This window comes from Pygoscelis adeliae, unplaced genomic scaffold, assembly GCF_000699105.1.
Source record: "Pygoscelis adeliae isolate BGI_AS28 unplaced genomic scaffold, ASM69910v1 Scaffold155, whole genome shotgun sequence".
Lineage (NCBI taxonomy): Eukaryota > Metazoa > Chordata > Aves > Sphenisciformes > Spheniscidae > Pygoscelis > Pygoscelis adeliae.
Window position 1 is genome coordinate 4,695,740 of NW_008824932.1, and position 20,376 is coordinate 4,716,115.

Here is a 20,376-nt window from a genome sequence, read left to right on the forward strand (position 1 = left end):
TTTGTGATTATTCTTCCCATCTGTGCCAAATATTTGTACCATAAATAATTCAACCTTTTAAATCTATAAAACCAAAACTTTAGAATTAAACTTTTGAAAATTCCTGATAGATTGAATAAGTTTTGATGATAAACTCATTTCAAGGGAAACATAGCTAAAGGCAACAGAACCTGACACAGAGCTGGAGGACAAATATCTGAATACACACATTTTATACCTGAAGTATCATATGTTGATTATTACCCACCATTCTAATTCCAATGTATAGTGAGCAGAGGTGAGAGCCTAGTATTCTCTCTGGAAGGCAAGAAAGAGCAAAAACCAGCATCAACTTTACTGCAAGAGTTGTTTTAGGGCCCAGAGAAAGCAACACTATAAACAGTCTGGGACATTGAAATAAGACTGACTTTGCCATCAATACATTGATTAAAAAGAACTCTAAGTGATTGCAAATAGGACCTAAATGCAGAGATAACAACGTGAAGAGCAACAGCATCCTGACAGGCATGTATCATCCACACATGCTATGAAAGCTCTTTTGGGAGGGCAGCAAGCAAAGCTGCTGTAATCAAACCCAGAAAGTCATTAAACACATGATTCCAGCATTAACCTGTTCCCATCCCACCACTTATGATCAAAAAGACACAATGGAGTGAGGAAACTGTATTAACTGAACATGCGTAATCATTTCTCAGAGCACTTTACTGGAAGATATAACACCTTTGTGTTAAAACACCTAGGATCCACAGATGTGATCAAACATCTGTGATGTGTGATGATCCAGTCACAACTTTAAAGCAAAAGGGCAGATTTGAAGTCACAAAGAAAATTCATTCTAGGCATTTGCTTTCAACACTCTTAAATGTATTTTCCTATTTCTGGAAGATTCCCCAGCCCTTTAACTAGTTTCTCCGAACCCCTTCGAGCACTACATTATGGGATGCGAAAGACTCACATACAGTTTACTTCTCCTCATAAGTTATCTGCAGTACATGTTCTCTAATAGAAGTATAAAACCTGTCTGATGGGAGTGTACCTCAATATAGGACAGAAGAGGATGCTGGAGATGAGTGTCCACTGTTCTGCAAGTACATCTTTACCTACTATACTAACATTTGTGTAGTATCAGTAGGTTCATTTCCTTTGGGTGGGCAGAATCCTATGTCCCAATCTCAGGGTCAGAGTCACAAAGCCAACAGCTGAGATGTATGGGAATGCCATGCGTGCCATCTGAAGCAACAGCTGACTGTGCTGAGCTACTGTTAGACTAGATGCATTCTCAAAATTGTGTAAGGTTCTGTTACAAGGAAAAGGGAAGCAAATAAAAAAACATGGAGTTAGTGGGAAAACACTGAGTAATAAATATAAGATTTGTTCTTCATGTTATCTACTAAAGCAGAGAGCAATTGGCACCGCAGGTAGAAATCACAAGGTGTTAGATGTTTTTGGACATTTCCATCTCCCCTCTTGCCAGCTTGGCACATTGATTAGAAGTCCATCCCATGCCTAAACACTGCACCAAGCTTTCCTCAGTAACATATACCAATTTTTAAAATCAGAGTGGTGCCTCACTTCATTAAATTAACCCCTTTTCCCAAAGACTCAGATATTCACTTAAGGCTGGAGCAAAGGAGATCAGCCTTTGGTAGGAGTCTGAAAACAAGGATAAAATTGCACGTCACAGTATTCTGCTCCTCTCCTCTTCCCCTAATCCCCCTCACCAGCCCAACAGCAATACTGAAACTGAATGCAGATGAAACTCTGGGGAATTTTTTTTTTTAAACATCCAAGCAAATATGAGGAAACTTTGCCTTTGTCAGAGCTGTGTCTAGTCTTCTAAATCTAAGAAAACACAACCCATCGCTTTACAGGTTATTTGACTCCAATTGGAATGAATTCCCAAAGAGTCAGTGAAGAGTCCAGTTGGCTTCACCGAGTGTTAGATCAGATGATGCTTCCCACTCTTTTGGATCTGTTGCTTTAATGAGACATTTGCAAATATCTTCATGAAAAGCATAAAGCAGGTAATGGCTAATAAACAAAAGAGTCTTTCTCACTAAGACACTATTTCTTCAACAAGCAAGTAATTGCCTTCTGGAGTGGAAACTTTTTCAGAAGCCAAAGTTATAGGTACTGTATAGGAAGTCAAGATTAAAGTCCAAAAAATAATCACATGTGTTTATATAGAAACACACTTATTAAAAAAATAACATATTCACTGGGAAACCCTCAGCAAATGCATGCTTTATGCAGACAATATCCTGATAAACGTGTGGTAGATGCTCTGATTTTCATACCAAAGTCAAATCTTCCCAGAAGTTGAGCTCTTGCTGTGCAAGCAAATCATATTCAGCCTTTATGGTGACATTTCAGTGTCTCCAACAGTATATCTGCGTGTTTATATAAGGTGTTCCTCTTGTTCTCAAAAAGGCTCAGTGCTTTTCATATCATATTTGCTTCTTCATGAAAATAATGCCAATATAGAATCCAGCATATCAACAGCTGCATAATCTTCCAAACTTCTCTTCTTGAGACAGAAATAACACTGAAAAGATGGTTAGGTCACTGGATTCATTGCATTAGAGATGATGTTGCAAAATTGGAAAAACCTTAATCAATTTAAGTGGCTCAATAAATTTTGACCAGCAGTCAAGACTGAAAAGACTACGAAAAGACTGTAGTTGCAGAAAACAAGACAGCATTGATTAAGGTATTAAAAGTGGGGATTTCTCTCTCATAATACCCCAAGGGCAAAACTTATTTAAAACTAAAGGCAAAAAGACAGTACGAGATGGCAATTTCTCAGTTTTCTAGTGTAAACTGAATTAGGTATGTATAACTTTTCTTTCTGCCCATAACACCTACCATCCCCCCCACCTGGCCCCCTGCATACTGTTTTCCTTTTTGTCATTTCTAAAATACTTTGTCCTCCACACCTACTGAAAGTTCCCACTCTCGAAATCCAAACTTGCTCTCAATTCTCTCTTAATCTTTCTCTAAAACGTACTTCTCTAAGGAAATCACCTCACAGCATAAATTGCACCTCGTTAATTCCCCTCTTTATTATGTATGTGTCTTAATCCTGAATCTGTTTAGCTTTCCTCATTTAGGTAAATGGGAATCAGTTTAGTACAAAATGTGTATCCTGCATGAAGCAGGACTATAAAGCAGCTCTTCATTCACAGATTGTGCTATTTCAGTACAAACTTATGTTTCGTTTCTATGTAAGAGTGACCCATAAAATATAATTTAACTAATTAGGATATACTTAATCTGAAGTAAGAATGGCCACAGAGAACTGCATAAAGTGAAGGAGTAAATTAAAGCATTTCATTATTTTAGTACAAATGCTGACAAATACTCACTTTGGAACACTATTAGATACATTTACAATACTATAAAAAGAGTACTTGCCACCAAAAATTTTATAAAAAGTCTGTAACTTTCTCAAACTTTAATTAAACTTTGCTATCAATTTTTCATAAGCATCTGTGAAGTTGCATTCAATCTAACAGATAAAACTTAAAGTATACTATTTTCTACACTTTTATTTGAAAAGCCAAGAATTGTCGTAAGGTACTTAGAGCTTAGATGTAGTGAATCCATATTTATGAAAAACACACTATTTCAGATTTGAGAAGCCTACAAAAAGCAGGTTTCTGAAAGTAAATAAAGAGTACATTAACTAGTTCAATATCCATCAAGATACATGAAATATTTTTAATTTTTTTTACATGGCAAGTCCTAGTTAAAAATTTAGCAGGTTTATTACACTTTACGTGGCTGATTATTCCACAGTTAACACCAAATTCATATTTTTGCTTTTGCAATGCCAACAGCTGTCATAAGAAAAAGCTACATTACAAATTACTCTAACAGCAGGGTTTTACAATAGATGAACATGGGAGTCATTTATAATGCATTTGCTGCTATTAAAAAACAAATAAACATTTACAGTCTGTGCTAATTAACTTTACTGCTGAATTAGTAGTATTTCTTACTCTTCTTAAATAGAAGAAATATTGCAAGTATGGCAGTAAAGTCAAACACTTCAGTGCCACAAAGGCTGACACGTTTTAAAACCTCTCTTTTGTCCTCCAAAACACATGGAGCTTTTGGACTCTTGAGACCTACATGTCCTGGGTTCGGTACCGATACCCTCCACTATGCACAACATGTGACAGAGCAGTTTTTAAGGACATTCTTATGTCAGAAATAAATTACCATAGTTTGAGCATGGCACCTAAGTACAGCAGCTTAGTAGACCTGTCTCACCAACATACAGTATGTAATCTCTAGAGTTAACAAATTTTCTCCTGGTACAAAGCTAGGAAGTGAATATACTTAAATACCAGGGCACATTCTGCCAGCTCTCCTGTCCATGTGGAAATTCAGCTTGGCCATAACTACGATCTTCATTAGTTGTCACAAAGTACATGAAGCATTTACATCTTGTATCAATCAACATTTCACTGGATTGATTTTTTTACCTTGCCTTGCTGCTGCCAATCCCAGTAGTACTCTGTGGCAAACATAAGGACATGCCCAATTTGTTCTCATGAGAAAAAAGAAACAAAGCAACAAATCTAAAGTCTTACCTTTACTGAAGACAACAGTAACTTCAGGATCAAGCCTGCATGAAAGCAGAAAAGCGTCTGACAGCAGAATCTCTGAAAGACCCTGAAAGGTTCTTTTTCTCTTCTTAGTAAATAGACTATTCACAAAGGTGTGGGCTGTGCTCAGAACGTGGGAAAGCGCCTGTCAAAAGAAAGAAAAACGTGTTACAGTTAAGTGAATGAACTCTGTTCATCATGCCCATTAGAGAAAGGGTTCCTCAATTTCTTGAATTCCTTCAGCTCTCATGAACACCACCTAAGTCATCAGTTAAGACACAGAATGAGATTCTTTTCTGTTCTTTTCTAGGCAGAGTTATAGTCTTCACCTCTTGACGTGAGAAGTCCCAGTTATCCAATAAAAAGAACTGTTATTTACCTCTTCACTTAATCATACAGTAGTAAGAATTGTTTATAATGCCTCATCCCATATGTCATAGAATCATAGAATCATTAAGGTTGGAAAAGACCTTCAGCCTGCCTAGCAATACATTTGAGAAGAGAGTTAAGACACTAAAAGTTAATTTAAAATACAAAACAAAACAGTTTTTATTACAGCCATGAAGTATTGGCTGGTAACCTTATCTGGCAGGAATCCGAAGTTTAGATCCCTGCACCACATTTTAAATCATAAAATTAAAAACAAATATAAAGACATCCAGTCAACCTCCTCCGAGATAACCATATTTCTGTTGTGCTACAAGGTAGAATGATATCCTAACACAGACAAACACAAATGCCACTGCTTATCATGTCATAAAAACATTCCAGGACTGGATTCCAGGCATTTTCTTTAATCAAATTAAAACACTACAATTTCTCTCATTTACAAGTCTTCTAGTTTTTTTTCAGCCTGCCTAGCAATACATTTTTCAAACTCTGTCAGCGCCACTGAATATTTTCAAGCATTTCTTTCTTCTAGATGAGGAAAAGCATTTACTCCCAGCTTGCTGAGTCTGTGATTCTGTAAGTACCACTTCATGAGCCCTGAAGACCACAAGAGACCTCATCACAGGAACCTCAGAGTCAACCTCTTCCTCGCTCTTTTCTGCTCAGTTTCATGCCTTGGAGAACGATGTTGTATGAGAGCTCTAACACTAAAGTTCGTTTCATTTAGTTTGGATATAATGGTTCTAGGCAGAGCACCACAAGTTCTGAGGGCTTAAGTGGGACCTCAGGCCTTGCACTGGCCCTCAACACATGGATCAAGTGCTTCAGAACTGCACCTGTACTCCTACTGCATAAGTCCTTGTAAACGTTGACAGAAATAGACAAGTTTGCTTCTAAGCCAGGCAAAGATGTTGCCATTACCAACACAAATACCTTGCATTGAATATATACAAGTGTACATACATGCAAGCATATTTTTATATGACCATCTTCAAACAGCTTAGAAAATATTTTCTATATTGAGTTTTCCAGTAGCTTGCCTGCAAGATATACTGCCTAAGGAGGATGCTTCCTATTAAAAAAAGGATACAATTGCCACTACTGTTAGGTTAGACAGTGGAATGCTAGGAGAAACTGAAATTGGGCAACTTAGTGTGATCTTGTTTCTGAGCTAACCATGGTTATAAGTCAATGTAACTAAACTAGTATTTGCTGCATTACTTCTGATTTACTCAAGTGTGAATAAATCTAGAGTCCTGTCCATGTGCCTAGAAGATTGATATACAGAAATACCCCATGGACCACACGACAAACGGAATTTAGAGTTCCTTGTAGTGTTCAGCATCACAGCTCTACAGATGTAGATCCCGGCTTGCCGCAAAGAAGCTGATCAATCCTTTAACTATGGTTAACAAACCAGAGGCAGATGGGTGACAGCGCAAGCGATACAAATATTCAAAATGCCCAGGCACAGTAAGCTGGCACCACTTGTTCCTTCTAGGAGATGGTAATCAATGCAAATCTATGCATTAGTTATGAGGTGTTTTAATTCCAATAATAAACATTCTGTGATTGATGAATTTTTCACAGCTGTTGTCTATATAGCTGTTTAATTAGAGCATGCTGGCAGAGGCTGTTAATTCTTCATCAAGTTGCCGACTCCAGTGCATTCCACTTTCTGCAAGGGAGGATGACAGTTGGTAGAGTGACTTGGGCGGCTGGTCAGGGGACCTGACATTTGGCAAAGGATCAACACATTAGATGACAAGCCAAATTCCATCAGCTTCCTAAAAATACTAGCAGACTGACAAACAGAAAGTGCTTTAATTGCTGGTGCTACTGTCTTTGATTTTCTGTTATTGATGAGCACTGGATCTAACTACACAGGAATGTCTACTTCACGATACTGTTGTTCCCAAAGAAGAGGAGAGCCAGCCAACCACAACCTACCAGGAAGAAAACAAAGTCAGCTGCCTTAAAAAAAAAAAAAAAGCTGCCAAAAGTTCTAGCATTTGCTTTAAGTATTCAACCTTCTGAATCCATACAAATCCCTTGCTGGAATATTCCATCAGGGAAAGGGAATCCTTATCTTAAGTAAGTATCATGTGACACATGCCTAACTGCATCCTCAGAGATGGAGATTCCCAAATGGGTACAAAGCAGGGGGAGCCAACACTACTCCCTCATCGAGGCATCTAAGACCTGACTCAAAGAATTACATCCAGAGGTCAGCAGGATGCTTATTTTCATTCAACCTGTGCCTGCATCAAAAGCACCAACAGAACTGCCAGTTGTGAATACAGCTCCTGTACCACAGATACCTGTACACTAAAAGCTAGGATTTCCAAACTTACTCCACACATGCCACCACATAGTTTTTAGATGCTGTCAAGTTCAGCAATATTCACATCGGTCACCTACAGGTGGAGGCAGCCTATTGACAATTCCCGAGCCAACTGGACATCTAGGATACTGACCTAAAACGGAAAAGACAGCCCCGTTTAATCTTCAGAACAGATAGTCACAAAGCTTCCCATCATTAACCTTGGTTTTGCTTTATAGGGGCTGTTGCAGACTCTGAATCAAGAGGTTCAGAATTCAGTCACAAAACTGGGTCCCTGAAATCAGTCAAAATTCTTGTGACAAACAAATAAAATCCCTTAGTGTATCGCAGCTACAGGGAAAAGTTACCTTGCCAGCAGCATAATCTTTGATACTAATGGCATGTTCAAGTTCATCTGTTCATAATTACAATCATGTTGAAAAGTTTATGAAAAATTAAAGTATATATGTTTAATACTGAGTCATTTTTAACTTTTCAGTTCTGGGTGTTTAAATCTCAATTTGACACTAACGAAGTTTTTCATCTCAACTAGAACTGCAAAAAGCATCCCAAAACCTTTTCCCACTTAAAAAAAAAATCTTATTCTCTTTTTTCAACAGGAAAATTACTCAATAAAAAATTCATGATTTATTGCTCATTGAGTCATGCCAATATACAGAAAAATACCTGTTTAAACGAACACTAGTTTGGCACAAGAGACATAAGCATGAATATCTGAACTGTTGAAAATATCGTTTGAAATGCCACTAGTTCAGTATAACCATGTCTGAGGAGTAAAGGCATTTACAAAAACTAAACAGTTTAAAGTAAACCCAGACAACCTAATAGAAGTCTTTTAATGCTATTTGCTCTGAGCCTCCATAAGATGTGGTCTCTGCTTTCCGATAGCGTGGCATTCCAACATGGAAAGGTTATCACGAGTCAGTCTGCCACACTGAATTTTTTTCCTTCTCCATGATAGTTTTCCTCATCAGGCCAGGTGATCTTTGTCGCTTCTAGAGGCAAGAGTCTCTGTTCTACTCAATTGCAAAAGCCTCCCACTCCCAGCCAGTGTGAAGTTACCCTACGACTGTGTACCCTACTTCACACAAAACACCAGAACTACCCTCATGGGTTATGGTTCTGTACATGCGGTAGATGCTTCAATATAATGAGTTAAATGAAATGCTAGACTAACCAAACCCTTACCCACCCAGGTATTAGACATTTTGTCCAAGGTAGCGTCATAACACCCGCATTTTAAAGGAAAGTAACTAATAAATGCAGAGTAGATGGTTGTCGGGAGGGGCTTAGATCTCTGTCTGTGTCTCTCCCCCCTTCCCTCATCCCTAAATCTAAAACAAAAAGACAAAAAACTAGATTTCAATCTTTGTGATTACTATTTTAAAGAAGGGGTTACAGCAAAAGGTCTTTTGCTTGCTTAGAGGTTCACTAACCCAAAAGCAGCTAAAACAACTTCGCTCACTACTCTTTCAGTTTTCTATTTGTTTCTAACAGAGTTGTGGAAGACAAAATTCATATGATATGAAGAAAAGCCACGGAAGAGCATGGCAAAACCTGCAGAAACTGACAGTGCCAAGTCTTACACCATCCTATTCAGCAGCTCTGCTAGATGCCTTGCTTACAGCAATTCAAATTTTGCAAGCAGCAACATGGAGTTTAACTTATCATTTGTCATAATCCTTTCCTAAAAGGCAAATGATCAAGTTCACAAGCTTAGGAGAGTGGTTTTCTGCAGCTGAATTCTCTGGTGAACACTTCACTGAACTTCTTACCAGAAAGTTGAAAAAAAAAAAAAAGAAGAGAGTTAAGACAAGACAATTTTATAACCAAAGAAGAGATGGCAAAACTTTCCCTGGTTTTAACAATAGTAGGATTCTTAAACAAAGTAATTTAGCATTTCATACCTGAATATGAATTGCACATATACAGGAAAGCAGAGAGCCTGGATCCTGTAAACAGTTATTCCAGAAGTTTAGCATCTGCTCAGTGCAGTCTGTTTGCATACTTCATGCTTTTGTTTTCTGAACAGTTGAGAAAAAAGAAAAAGAGAGAAAAGAAAGCTGAAAAAAAATCAAGAATAAAAACCCACAAAATCAAAATGAAGGGGATGATTTATTTTCTAGGAACGGATCCCCAACAGGCAGCAGAAACCAGTTTCCTTGGTCACCAGGTATCCATTACAATATAAAGCATAACAAAGGAAACCTGCAAATACGATGTTGTACATGCTTCACAATTTTTCCATTAAGATCACAGGCCACGTGGAGTTCATTCTCATGATACCCATATTATTCTACGCATCATTTAATACATGCCAGTATCTTCATATCACAATTAGTTGTGCTGTATTGTTTTGTACTTTCTCCTACATAAACTAGGAGATTACATACATTTCCTGGTTTTCTTAAATGACTTGATAGACAGTACACCATATTTAAATTGAGTCTTGACACCAAAGAAATCACCACTTAAAAAATTAAAATTTAAAATCTATACTAGATAGATAATTCAAAAGATCACAACACTTCATATTACCTCTGCTGTTCTTCACCTCCTCAATAAACACAGGTTTTATAACTCCCACAATAAGTTGTGGGGTGGTGATTATTCAGTAGCTTTTGAAACAAGTATCTCCCACATGCCCACTGTTGCCTTTTAAATCTACATACTGGTCACCTGTCCAGAAACAATCGTTTTTTTGCCAGAACACCGAATTTTCTGGATAAATTGGTGGGTGGGTGTAAAGTTTTCCTAGTAATCATTGCTGTACGAGTGTGTCTTCATATCTTATTTTTCTAGCTAGAGAAGCACGAGAGTATTATCAATAGTGCCAGCTCTCAAACAAGCAACAGCCCCACTCCCCAGAGTTACAAATTACTGCTGTGTGTCACCAGCCCCAGGAGAGCCTGGGGACCGGCACCTGCCTGCACACACCCACCCCTCTTCCTCCGCTGCCCATCGTCCCTCACCTTCCCTGGGCTAGAGCTGGGAGCAGCAGCAACATCGGCTTTCCCCAGGATAGGATTTCTCACGCCACTTAGGGCCGTTTTGTCACCCTGCTCCACAGCATAAGCCAGATTCATGTTACTTGTCACACACTGTTCAGAAGCATGTCATTCCTCATATCCTTGTATCTCCTTATTTATTTTATATTGTTACTACTCATCTAAGCCAAAGCTAGTGCTGACGAAAAGCAGGAGAAAAAAAAAGTCCAAGTATGCTATGTAACATTACAGAATGGTTAGGTGTTGATATTAGCTTCACAGATAAGGGGAGGGATAACACATGGAAAAGTCACTCTTGGTTCATTCCATTTTATATATCTATCAAGATAAATAAAGGCCACAACAGTTTAATTTTTAATGCAGTCAGGCCCTTCCCTTCCTAGTAGCTTTGTCTCCATTGGAACGTGAACTTTCTCCTCACAAAGCACAAGACTACAGCATTGCATAAAGTTTACAGAGAACTTCAGGGGAAAAAAAACCTAACCAAAAACCAGCCAAACAGAAAAAGCCATCATTCTTGCACATCTTCTGTAACACACCAGGACAAGAGACAGAATTTTTTAAAAAGTCGTCTTACTGTAGCCATTGGAAAGCAGAGCTGAAGCCAGCTTTGGTGCTCTGACCTGGCTTCCCCCCCCCCATTTCTGCCAGAACTATTCAGCTTTTTGCCCTCTCCCAGCACAATTCAGCACATTTGTTAGGCAGGTTCAGATGACAGAAGATGCTCATCCATCTCAGTCTGTGCAGCCTTGTTTTCAGAGGAAACCCCACGGGACTACCAGTACAGCTGTTCCCTCAAGAAGTACCCTTCTGTTTTCAGTTTCCTTCCCACTTTCAGAGTCAGAAAGGAAAGATCCAATAATCGTCCCAAATTCTGAATTCCCACAGGAGAGTAAAAAAGCCTCTGAGGAAAATTCGTTAAGAATCTGAGTTAAATACCTACAGATCCAGAAACACCCTAATAACATTTACAAGGAAAAGAATTTCTGACTTAAAGATAGATTTTGCGCTAGATTTTGCACAAGATTTAGAAAAAACCTGCATGAAAGCAATCACTGTTTGCAAATACCAGACAACAAAAATTCAAGGCCAAAACAAGTGTTAGTGAGTTGATCCATTGAGATTAATGCACATCAAAACATTATGTGAAATCACAATTCATATTTTTAACACCTTGAGACTCAGACTCTAAACTTTCATGCTGGACAGAGAGAGTGAGAGAAATTCTTTTCAATCGCACTCGTGAAAGACTTCATAGATTTTCAAGCGACTTACACATGCGCAATGCAGCACTTACTCTGCAGTGGGCCAAGAACACACTCCAGTTGCTGTAATATATTAGGTATCACTCCCTCGCCTACAATAAAACTTCGGTGCTCTGACAAGCAGTGCTTAAAAGCCACAGATAGCCCGTTTGGCCCTGGATGCCCTCTTATATTCTCAAAGTTTAGAAGAGCCCCCTCTTCCCACGGACATTGCTTAAAGCACTGAGCTTTGTGAAGGAATCACCAAACGTGTGTAAAGAAAGGCAATAGCGAAGAGATTGTCAGCATATAAACCTTGAGTAATTCCTTTTGCTTCAGTGGAGTTGCTGCAGACTTAAAACTGTGCAAGTGGAAACTGAATTTGTTTTTCTAGAATTATCATTAAGCTAAAGAGGCCATTCCTATTATTCTCTATTGCCTTTGGAATGAGGCGGTATTATTATTTTTAAGTTTTTTCTATACACAAGTGTCCTTTCCATAGCCAAAATAATTTGTTTTTCTAAGAAACCATCATTATAATTTTTGCTTAATTGAATTTTTAAAATTCATGGCTTCTAACATTACCTAAAGTTACCTAACATATGAAAAAAAGGTACTGGATTTTCTTGGTGGAATACAGAAGCATTCAACTGAAAAGATGATGATCACAGCATCCAAAGATGTCATGGTAAAAAGGAAAAAAGGGACATAGAAACAAAAGCCAGCAAGAAAGAAAAAAGCAACAGTTACTTTTCACTATTATAATGGAACCTCAGTTCTAACCATTACCAGATGGGTATTACATGCTGCACAAACTGGCAAAATTGACACCCGAACATTCTCCATGTTAGAGAAAAATACTAACAGACTGGCTTTCATGCATATGTACTAAAGACTTCCAGAAAAAAAAATGTTACTCTTCTGGAAGGAAGTGATAATTTGAAATCAATTTATATTTGCAGGTTTTATTTAATATAAATATATTTATGTAGGTTTATTAATATACAAAGGAGAAATAAGCAGTTAGAGCATTTACACACACTCATGCCCACATGCATGTATACAGCTTTTTTTTTTTTTTTAAAGTATCTTCATCACTTCCCTCCACCAGTCCCCTCTTATTATGTCTGGTCAAAGAGTTTAGTCTCAACTGTAGGCTTTCACCAATGTCATAAAATACAAAGGCCACAAGCCAAATTCCACTCTCAGTTACAAAGATTCAACCTTTAACATAGAAGATTTGCACCAGTGTAAACCAATAATAGATTTTGGCTGCCCTTATGGACCTGATTTTGGCAGGTGGATGGGACAGGATTGGAAAGTTGTATTTATTTACCTCAGGAAACTAGGATTCACATCCAGTTTAGAAGAGATTTGAATGAAGTTTTATGGCCCAAAAAGCTAATCTCTAATGGAATTCCACACAGCATAAAATCACTATAAAGAAGAGTCTTGCACAATTCTTTTTTATGCCCTTAATCCCTGCTCAGAAGAGGTCCAGGAACAAACAAGCACGATATTGCAGAGCAGAGCTAAGGTGTAATTGTAGCAAAGGCACTGGGGTAGGACTTTGAGCCAGCGCTACTTGTTGTCAGCCTGCCTGCTTGTGGAGGGTTGCCATTCCCCTGTGGCTTCTGAGAGCACTGAATTACAGATGCAACGGCAGGGAAAGGGAAGGGAGGTAAAAATAAAGTGCCCTTTGAGAGTTTTTAATAAGCCTGACAAAGAAATCATGCAACTTGGGAAGATGTAAATCACTACTCAGCTGCAAAGCTTGTTATTTATGCAATATATACAGCTATTTCAAAATTGCCATGGAAGTCATTAGGAATACATTTTTTAATCCAGTAACAAATGCAGTATATGATGTACATAAATAAAATGTATAAAATTGGAGTGAAGACGGAATTTCAATGCCAACACACCACTAAATTGCAAGTAACAGTCGAGCTCTAAATTATCATCAGAAGGTGGGCTGCTTCTTCAAATTAGGGCCCCTGGGAAAGAAAATAATGCATATTCAAAAAGGAAGCTGCTAGCCAGTGCACCCTAAAGGGTTTAAGATCAACCAATATAGGATCGCTGCAGTGAGGCAGAGTTACAGCATTAGCTCAAACATAACATTACTTCACCAAAACAGATATTTAATACTTGATAGCCAGGGCCCCCTATGAAAATGGATATGTTAGGCAGAATAAATAATAAGCCTGTATTTTAGGACACGAGCAGCAGAGCAAAGGAAGATATCTGTAGGACAGCAACACGGAAAATGTGCCTAAAAGGAACGGGTGGAATTAACAAGAGCACTTCCGAGCTTTGCTCCGAGTTGCAATTGGCAAGCATGCCATGCTCACAAAAGTTTAGTGTCTGGACTCATTTAAATAAAAAGCTAATTAGTAGTACTTGGATGGTGACTGTCACCCACTAAGCAGTGATGCATTGAGATTCAATGTTTAAGTCAAGAGATTCATGCGGATTATGCAGACTCAATTCCATTGAGAAGGATGGTGTGAAGTTGTTTAAATGAGCTTCTGTAAGACACCTCCTTCACACCGCAGATAAGATCTGGAAGCAGGTTTGCTTGGCAGGGTTTTGCACCAAGTGAAAGTTGTTTAGCTTGTCAGCATCAGGGAACCTTAGTGCGATAAGTCAGAGCTGTTTCAACAAGTGATCACAATGAAGCTTTTGAATTTATTTCCATATAATAAGGAAACGCCTGTAGCTTCAAGCCACATAACTTACTAGACCCAGGCAAACAAGAACACTTGACAGTAGAGCCAAGCCAGAGCTTAGTTGGGATCAACGAGCCATTAGAGCTGACTATACACATTCGAAAAAAATATTACATAAAGTGATCTGTATCTCAGGTCACTATGGGAGCCAGGAAGCAGTGCCAAGACATTCCTGCAGGCTTCTCCCTTCCTTGGCTTGCCCTCATTCACGGACAGAGAGCCCAGCCTGAGCCAGGGCTCAGTGCAAGCTTTCACTGGCTTACCCACCTCTGATGACTAACGGGTCATGTTGCAGAGTCAGTTATATTTAGAAGAACAGGTGGGCAGCCCCATTCCAAATTTAATCAAGTTAACACTTTATATTTCTTCACAGCTTTTGTAATTCCAATTAGCTTACTGTTGCAAACTAGGGGATGGGCTACCCCAGCCTGCTAGAAGTTACAAATGTTATTTCTCTACAAATATTAACATTTTCTTCTCTTTCCAGGGAGAATTTTTAATGCACAAATTTGAATGCACTTGGCTTTTCTTACACCCCACGTGAAGATTTATCAGCGAAGAATGCCCTAAACTCATGTTAAAATTGACCTTAGTATGACAGAGGAGATGAGATTAGCATTATTTTTATATGCAGAGCTATGTCTTAACCCCATACCAAACACTGTCATTTTCCCACTTCCTACGGGGAGTTCAAAAAGGGATTTGGTATCCATGGGATTACAAAAGGTTCAGTCCCTAGAAACTTAGAGACACCGTGCCCTCCATTAGAGATCTCTACAAAGGCCAGGGAGCCATCCTCGGCCTCCCTGCTCCCTGTATCTGGAGATATGCCCTGGAGATTCTCCCCATAGCACATGAAGAATTAGACCAGCATTTCTCAACATATCATGCCACCAGGCTGGCAGAGGCCAAGGACCTCTGCACCCCCAGGCTTCCAGCATGATACCTTTCAGTAGCAGAGCTCCCCTAAACCACATGTCTTTCTACGAGGTCCAGAACCAGACAGCATAGCCAGAGAGGCAACAGACACGCTCATCTCACCCGAGTGCGTGACAGCAGACCCACTGGCCAGCTCTGCTTGTCAGCATAGTCCAGGTCCTGGTTTCTGTTACTACAGTCCAACACTAGGGGTAAATATTTACCTCATCCTAATTATTGGAACAGATAAATGGAGACAAAAATGAAGCTAGAGTAGCCTTTTCACATGAAAATCACCAGCTAGACATCCTACTCCCTATGGTACGCCAGTATTTCTTCCTGCCCATATTTGAGCAACATTTCTATAGAAAGCAGAAGCGGTGGTTACAGCCAAGACTAGCTTTCTGCTCTTGGGGATCTTTTTAATGACACCATCTCAGGTTCACCTTTGAAAGCAACTTACCACAGTATCTAAGGCGTATATGCCCTGTGGGAACTCCGAAGTCTAACTAATGGCTACTAACATTTTCCCCTCTGCATTTTAAAATCTGAGAGAGATGATCATCCTGAAGCGTTGATAGAAAACCACAGGTGACAGTCTCCATTTTGATTCATTATGTTTTATGATAATTTAAAATAACACATTGGTAGTAAATGTGTTCACAGAATGACCTGATGAGGGGGCAACTCTTCCCACAGCCCGGATGACAACTAGGGTTAATGTCAGCAATGTGAAGGATAATTAATCTTATCTGTCAGTGCAGCTGCTTCACATAATTTTACCCTAATAGTGAATATCACATGTCTTTGCAAAGTTAAAGGAGTAAAAAACAGAATACTGCATTCAGATGCAGTTTGCTATGATCACTTCCACCCTCAGCGCAGTGAATCCTCTAGATTCCTGAATTTAGAGCTTAGACACTTTTTTATTCCTGCAAAAGCCTGAATAAAGTTGGTAAATTTACTGTCTCTGGTGACAGGAACCTTCTCTGGGCCTTCTAATAAAGGACGTGGCCTTTGGAAATCAGGGTGAAGAATCTAAGTTTTCATCTGAGGCCTTTGCAGAAGATTTTTAAAGCAACACCCCCATGGCATCCAGCTTGTTCATACACTCTGTGAGATGAGACCTTTGGAAATCTCCTACTCTTGCTAGAGTATAGAGCTGGACACCAATGCAGCCGGTGAAACCAACTTCTAGCATGACAAAGAACAATCTCTAACTGCTCCCACCATCCTGATGGAGCTTTTCCCCAATGGAGAGAAAGTTGCTCCTCTATAAACAGCTCCATGAGAGGTAAATCCTCCTTTTTACCGTACAGGCATTTATTGTTTAAGAGAAAGCTGTAACAAAAAAGGTAGAACCCTTGGAAAAAGCCTTTGAGATGCAAACTTCATAGACCATCTCCAGAGAAGCCTGAAGCCACAAGATCCCTGATGACTGCTGCTGTTGTTGTTTTGCAGGAAGGCAGATACTGAGGACCCCAATCCCCACATTCTCTAGGCCATCCATGGAGCTGATCGCATTTCACTTGGCAGCATATTTCTTTTCTGTTGTGTAATTTTGCAAAAGTAAAAAGGAGAAAAATTAAGCCTCTAGAGATGCAGAGTACAAAGAAAAATTTAGAAAGATCCAAAGGTGAGGAATATAGGGGAGGAGAAGCTAATGAGGATTTAACCTATGTAGCTCCAGTAGCTCTGCACAGAACTATAGAAGTAGACAAGAAAACAAAAAATTACCATCAAGGAGCCAGAAACAGAGCAGCATGGAAAACTGCACCAAATGCAAATCTATGACCCACTGGGTGGCCTGCATCCAAGTTCATGGAAAGCAGCAATCAATCAGCCTTTGACAGTGGCATTTAATGTTACTTAGCTAAGTGGCAGATTTGTAAGCAAAACTATCTTACTGAGAGAGTGACAAACTCAAACTTTGGAGATATATTAATTAAGAACAAATCTGAGAAGCATTTTCAGGGAAGGTCGTGTTCAAAGTTGCAGCTTTGGGCATTGCTCTTGCAGGATTTAATGCTGAGCCCATGAAGAATGATGCTGACATTAACAAGTTTTCCCATAGGTATATACACAGGTGCTGATGGGTCCAGGTCCCAGTGTAGACATGAAGCCATGTTCCCAGTGTGAGATTACTTCCACAGTTGAATATAAGCACTGTCAAAATGCTTGACAATTCTACCAAGTTATTTTGCTAAAACATTAAATTTTCACAGCTGAAGAGCACAAGATTAGCTAGCAGCAGGATGTAAAAATGGCCTGACTGGCTCTGTCGTTTCACAAGAAGTTTAACATGCAAGAATGGAGTTCCAAAAAAAAAAAGTGTATATGCAGGTATACATCTCCTGTTACTGAGAGTGGGAGGTAATGCAAACAGGAAGTTTGAACTGATGGAGAGAACTGCCAGATATACAAGAGAGACCAATTAAATGCTTGTAGTAATGCTACTGTGAAATGCCAGACTCAGGAAACTGAAAAAGTTGTTAAGGAAATACCTGTGCATGTCATTTGGCCTTTTAGAAGCAACTTACAACAGTAGAACCTGTTAAATATATCCAAGGGTGTGTTAAGATGACAGATTTTTTTTTCCCCCCTCAATTTCCAAGAACATTTTAACAATTCTAGCTTAAACTAGCAAGTATCTGGTACAGCTAATATTCCCAGGAATATTTTCTAAGCTAATTATTGAGGCCCAGGTATTGCCAGAGCTATCAATCTATCAATTTTTTTTTTTTAAAACCACACACACACTAGGAGTCCATTTTTCTCCCTCATCAAAGGCCAATAGTTTTAATGATATTCTGGTCCAGAAGGTCATCTTTGCATAGAAAGATCCCGTTCTTCTACTTAGGCATGCACTCTGATAATTTCTACAAAAAAACCCAAACCTGAACAAACCTGTCTTCTAGAGCAATGTCATGTTCTAGGTTGAAAAAAGGGTCTCCTATCCTCTACGGTATCTGTACACACAGAATTCTGAGCCAGGCACAGGTGAATGACTGACTTTCATCACTTATGTGAGGCAAAGACCACCAGACCCTACACACAGCTGGGGACTTGATCTAATGTAAGACTACACAAATGGACAGGAGATATGAGAGGGGCATAAATATGAGTGAATGATATGGGTTCCTTTTGCTCAACTCATGGCCAGCGTTCACCTAGATTGATGTATTTAATGCTATATGCAGTTTAGCCTGCAGAACTCTCAGACCAGGAGATTATCAGCAATGATGAAAAAAGAGCTGTTGCATAGATAAGCACAGTAGCCATTATCCCTTTAAATATGACAAAATCTTATTTTCGAGGGGTATAAGTTTAGCAGGTGTGAATATGCTTCTTCTGCAGGTACATTGTTCTACACTCACGTTCACTGAGATTCATTGGACATTTCTACAAATCAGCCTCTATACTTCTCAAACACGCTGCTACTCTGTTGGATATTGTTAATATTTAGATGGGTTCCATCACAGCAGTATTATAGCACCTGGCAAACATTAATCACAGCACCCTCAGTAACTGTAAACACATTGCAGCTAAGGAAATGAAGGCACAAGAAGCCCTCATCCAAACAGGAAATCCACACTGGAGTAGCAAATTGATCCAGGGTATCTCAAATCTTCAGCTAGTTCTTAAACATTGGATTGTACACCTCCTAAGCTCTTGTGTAAACTGTGATAGTTGATTCACATTTTTCAATATTGATGAAAATAATTTCTTTGTTAACTTCATATGCAACAAGAATACATTACAATACTTTCACATGTAGAGCAAACAATAGGCTTCCAGAGAAAAATGTGCAAAGTAAAAATTACTTTCTCAAAACTGAAAATTACATATTAGGAATTCTCCCAAATGATGAGAATATGCCATTGTTCCTCTCCCAAAATGTAGCACTTAAGTGAAATAAACAAGAGCAAAAATGTGTCTGTGATTATGAAAAAACAGAAGTCAAATGTTTTTGTCAGAAACCACCATCAGAACTAAAACTTTATGAAAGTTTTATTGAGCAACAAAATATGACGTTGATCAAACATTTTTGCTTCTCAATTTGATAATGATAGAATACTTTAATCCCACAAAACAAAAGCATCCTCTTTCATAACTGGTAGCTTTTGGCCCGTGCATCTAGGGCAGTAAAGAGATGGCTACTACTCAAAGTCATTACAGAAGGTAGCAATATCTGAACATTCTGAGATGTAGTTTTGTCCGCACCAGAAACCATGGACAGTGTATATGCGAAGTAGCAGTGGCGATTATCAGGAATTAAGAAACTAGATACAGTTCAAAGTAGTTAAAAAAGAAAACAGGAGAGACAAGGAAGGGAATAAAAGCAATATGAATGAGGAAGCAAGGTTTGTGCATAAAGTAGTCTGCAATCTCACAAAGGAAATACACTTGGCCAGACTTGCTGGAACGCGCACAGAGTAACATCATTACTTGAAAACTGCATATGATCTACCAACGTCACCTTATTTGTGAAACAGAAGCCACAAAAATATGAGAATTGCAGCTGAATCAAATGCAGCCATACTATAAACACCACATTTTTAGCAGAGCCAGACATAGATGTGTCTGGAGACTCAATGGAAAAGTGAATCTACTAAACAGTCGAGACAAAAATTTCAAGTATTTGTTACATTCTTCCTTTGTTAGCAAGGATTCTAGACAAAGACCTAGTATTGCAAAGACAGTTCTAGAAAGATACCCGACATGGACAGAACAGAATTCACCATGGATCTATAACCAGGTACAATAAATCTTGAGGTCACTGAGTATGCAGGTGTTAGAAAGATATTTAGCCCTTTCTTTCTGCTATTTGTGACAAAGGAAAAGGAAATCTCTTTACTGAGTCTGTACCCCAGGAAATACTGCTTTCCTCCATGGGCAACAGTAGAAAGAAAAGTTTTCAGCTTCTTCCTCTTCTACCTAAATCAGAAAACATTATGGATATGGTTTACCTTATCTTCTGAACTTCAGTTTGAACCTGTTGACTTTAATATTGCCAACTACAGACTGTTTTCTGGTCTTTATGGAAGGTCATGAATCATCTTTAGTCTCGCTACTCGCACAGAAAACAACTTCAAGAAACTGAGACTGCTGCCTTTAGGGAGTCTA